Source organism: Lutra lutra, chromosome 5 (genome assembly GCF_902655055.1).
Source record: "Lutra lutra chromosome 5, mLutLut1.2, whole genome shotgun sequence".
NCBI classification, from domain to species: Eukaryota; Metazoa; Chordata; class Mammalia; order Carnivora; family Mustelidae; genus Lutra; species Lutra lutra.
In genome coordinates, this window is record NC_062282.1 from 109,149,474 (window position 1) to 109,154,425 (window position 4,952).

Genomic DNA, 4,952 nt, shown 5'->3' on the forward strand with positions numbered 1-4,952 from the left:
GGATAAGATAGCCAAAGAAACACAAAGTTGAAAAAAGAAATCTGTGTGTCTGGCTCTCTCTATGAATTATGACTATTCAAGGGGGAAAAAAATCTGAACCTTTGCCAAAAGACTGGCGTGTAAAGGGACAGCTGGAGTTTTCTGTTAGGGGTTACAATGCATTACTTGTTCCATAAGGGAAAAGGAGGATCACTTACCACAGCAACTCACACATTGCATGAGACACTGGCACATCTCTACCTCGTGAAGCATTTTCTTCAAAGGAAAAGAGCCAGATATTTCGGGAAGGTCACTGAAGATCTTTGGGTACAGACATGCTGACCTTCCTGGTGGAGATTTGTAGCCTTTGTGGTGTGTGGACTCAGTCTCTGTAGATGCCTTCGTTGTTCTATAACTTTTATACAGGATGTATTGTTTAAACCTCCAGCCCTAATTCCAGTGCCCTTAGAGACTCAGGAAATTCTAACCAAATAATATAAAACCCCATTGTATTTTTCTTTGGTTGAGATGCAAATAACATTTTGAACAAGAATGTTAGCAAATACATAAACATGGCACTAAGTTGGAACTTCCATTGGGACTCTAAATTTAAATGTCTTAAACATTCAAATACAAATGAAAAAGAGAATGATAACCATATTTAAAAGTCTCTTAGGAATCAGAGACTCTGCTACTGCTGTTCTTGAGTCTGTGCTCATAGTAGGTCTATCTGTGCACTTACCAGCCCTGAGACCAGCACTAGCCAGTCTGGGTTAAACTCTGAATGACCCTCTCCACCAGAGTCAACGCAGACATGCAGAAGAAGTCACATCTTTTCCTAACCCTAGATTCATGTTATTTTTATTTATTTATTTTTAGATACTTTTAGATATTTGAGATACAACTTATTCTGATTCTAAACAAAAGGGAATGGGAATGGCAGTGACAAATGAGATTTCACCACTGGATATTGTGATGTGGCTCTAGCGGTCTTCTATCTGAAATTCAGGAAGGAAACAACTGCATTCCAAAACAGCTAAATATGCAGGTCCAAAAAAAATGAAGGTACTTTTTAAACTGCCACATTCACTCTGAAGCCCATTCATCTCCTTCAGCAACCCCAAGGCGAAGCACATGTAGTGCTCGGCTCTCTAATAAAGCGGCAAACACCCTGCACCACTGATATCACAGACTCCGGCCTGGAAAACCAGACTTCTGATGCTGGGTTGCAGGTGCATCCAGGAGAGCCGTTGTCTGAGCAAGTTCTAGATTATGCTCATGCTGGGCTGCCGAAATTGGCTCCGTGACCACCTCTGGTGGGGCAGGAGCCGGCATGGCGACCAACTCCAAGTTAGGGTCTCCAATTAATTTTCTAACAAGCCACAGGAGGGACTTTTCAAAGTTGTAGTTACTTTCGGCAGAATGTTACAGTACTAACAGTTCTTCTTTCAGTGGAAGATAATAGACTTCACCTTAACTTTCCTGTCCTTCATGTCCACTTTGTTGCCACACAACAGCATGGGAATGTTTTCCCATACTTGTACCAGATCTCTATGCCAGCTGGGCACATTCTTACAAGTAACCCTTGATGTTACATCAGACGTTATAATGGCACCCTGGGCTTGGATGTAATAGCCAACTCTCAGCCCACCAAGTTTCTCCTGACCAGCTGTAGTCCATACATTGAACTCCATAAGTCTTCTGTTGGTATGGAACACAAGGGCATGGACCTCAACACCCAAGGTGCCTGCCTATATACTTATACTCAGATTCACCAGTCAGATGACATTTCAGAAACGTAGTTTTTTCAGTACCACCTTTGCCAACCAGTACAAGTTTGAGCCGGACTTGAGGTTCTCCTTGGGTAGCCATCATGCTGTTGCTTCCAAAAGCATCTCTGGCCCATCTGTCTGAGCCTCCTAATCCTAGATTTAAACAAATAAACAAAAACCTTTTTAAAGGCTGATTGGGTGATCTGTTTTACTGTATGCAATTGGGGTTCATTTCCTATATTTCCAAAATTAGTGGAAAAGTCAGATTCCATCTTGCTGGTTAAACAAATCAAGGCAGATTAATTTACAATTATCTCATATTATATTGTCCATAGAAAGTTATATGTTTGTAGATATTTATAATGCCTATGGAGAAGAAAAATAGGAATTAGTGCATTTAAACCAACCTTGAGGTATTTGGGCGTGTCTCAAGCAAAGGGGATCAGGGGATCAGGATTCACAGTAACGGCCTTATGGAAGGCAGCTAGGTAGAGCTCCACTTGGTTTCCTGAAGAGTGGAGCATACACTAACACTTGAGGTTTTTTGGACCATGGCCTCAGCAATGAAGCCATATTCATGGCCCAGGTGTTGTTCAAATTCAAGGGCGACTCTGAACCGTAGAAGCAGAAAACAGGCCACTCACTTGCCATTAGAAAATTCCTCACATATGTTTTAGTCCTTTAGCATTTGTGGTAAGATTTCAACAGAAAAAATGTGAATAGTATTTTCCAAAAGGGTTCTAGTTGCCTGAAGGATTTCCTATGATTTAAAAATGTCTGTTGGCAGATATACTGAATAAAAAGAATTTCTTCTCACCAATATTTTACAAACTTGTGTTCATATTAATGATAAAAGACCTGAAAGAAAATAAAAGGGGCCCACATTGTATTTTATGCTCTGCTTGCTCAGATCACATATTAATGTTCCAGAAAGTAGCTCATTACCATTTCTATTGAAGAGGTCTCTTTCTACTTCATTCACCAACTTTGCTTTCTTCATTATCCTGTGGACTACGGGAGTCTGTTTAGCATTTTTGTCATTGACCTTTTATCTTTGTTCATATTTTACTCTATAATATCTATGGGAGAGTACTTGTTTTTTAGGATGATTAATGTCTATAATCGTTTTTCTTGAAGTATAATAACATATGGTATTATATTACTTTTAGGTGTACAGTATAAATGATTTATTAATTCTGCACATTACTCAGTGCTCATCCCAGTAAGTGTATCTTAATCCCCTTGATTTATTTTATTCGTCCCCCTACCCACATCCTACCTGGCAACTACCAGTGTGTTCTCTGTATTTACAAGTCTGTTTTTCTGGTTTGTCTCTTTTTTTCTTTTTTTCCCCATCTGTCTCTTAAATTGTACATGTGAGTGAAATCATATGATATTTGTCTTTCTCTGTATGACTTTTTTCACTTAGCATAATATCCTCTTTATCTATCCTTGTTGTTGCAAATGGCAAGATCTCATCCTTTTAATGGCTGAGTAATATTCCACTGCATGCTTATTACTGCTCTTATTTATCTATTCATCGATGGATGTACACTTGGGTTACTTCTGTATCTTGGCTGTTTTAAATAATGCTGCAATAAACAGAGGGGTGCCTGTATCTTCTTGAATTAGTGCTTTTGTATACTTTGAGTAGTTGTCCACTAGTAAAATTATTGGATCATGCAGCAATTCTATTGTTAATTTTTTGTGGAACCTCCATGCTACTTTCCACAGTGGCTACACCAGTTTGCATTCCCACCAGTACGTGAGGGTTCCTTTTTTCTCCACATCCTCACCAACAGTTGTTATTCCTTCTCTTTTTGATTCCTGCCATTCTGACAGGTGTAAGGTGATATCTCATTGTGGTTTTGATTTAAGTTCCCTGATGATTAGTGATGTTGATCATCTTTTCATGTGTCTGTTGGCCATCTACATGTCTTCTTTGGAAAAATGTCTATTCAGGTCCTCTGTCCATTTTCAATTGTATTATTTGTTTTTTTTATGTGTCGAGCTGTGTAAGTTCTTTATGTATATATTGGGCATTAACTGCTTGTCAGATATATATCACTTGTGGTTTTTTAAAAAATTTATTTAATTATTTTAGAGAGAGAGCACATGTGTAGGAGGAGGGGCTAAGGGAAAAGGAAATAATCTCAAGCAGACTCCCCATGAGTGTGGACCTGGGCCATGGGGCTCAATCTCATGACCCTGAGATCCTGAACTGAAATCAAGAGTCAGATGCGTAACTGATTGAGCCACCGAGGTGTGCCTCACATATATCATTTGTAAATATCTTCTCCCATTCAGTAGGTTGCCATGTTGTTTTGTTGATGGTTTCCTCCACTCTGTAAAAGCTTTGTATTTTGGTATAGTCCAAAAGTTTATTTTTACTTTTTGTTTCCCTTGCTTGAGGAGACATTTCTTAAAAAAACGCTTCTATGAGTAATCTATTTAAATATCATAGAAAAAAAAAAGGAAGTCCTTAGTATGAGACTGAAGAATACAGTTTGCAATCACAGTTCTTTTTTTTATCTCCTAATTTTTAAAAATTGTCCTAAAATACACATAACATAAAAGTTACCATCTTGGGGCACTTGGGTGGCTCAGTGGGTTAAAGCCTCTGCCTTCCACTTGGGTCATGGTCCCAGGATCCTGGGATCGAGCCCCACATCTGGCTCTCTGCTAGGCAGGGAGCCTGCTTCCTGCCACCCTCCTCCCACCTGCCTGCCTCTCTGCTTACTTGTGATCTCTGTCTGTCAAATAAATAATTTGAAAAAAAAAAAAGAAGTTACCATCTTAACAATTTTTAAGTATATAGTTCAGTAGTGTTAAGCATATTTTACATTGTTGTTCAACCAATCTCCAGAACTTTTTCATCTTAGAAAACTGAAACTCTGTATTCATTAAACAACTCCCCACTACCCTCTCCTCCTAGTCCCCAAGAAGCACCATTCTATTCTGTTTCTATGAATTTGACTATAAATATTGCAATATATGTGGAATCCCACAGTATTTGTCTCCGTGTGACTGGCTTATTTCATGTAGCATGATGTCCTCAAGGTGCATCCATATTGTAACATGTGTCAGAATCTCCTTCCTTTTTAAGGCTAAATGATATTCTGTTGTGTATACATAACACAATTTGTTTATCCATCCATCTGTTGATGGACGTTTGGATTGCTTCCACTTTTTGACTATTGT

General features: G+C 38.8%; 1 pseudogene; it reads right to left on the reverse strand.

Moving 5' to 3' along the window:
• Window positions 1-1,164: 1,164 nt before the first annotated feature.
• LOC125101184 (GTP-binding nuclear protein Ran-like) lies at window positions 1,165-1,851 on the reverse strand (annotated as a pseudogene).
• Window positions 1,852-4,952: the final 3,101 nt, after the last annotated feature.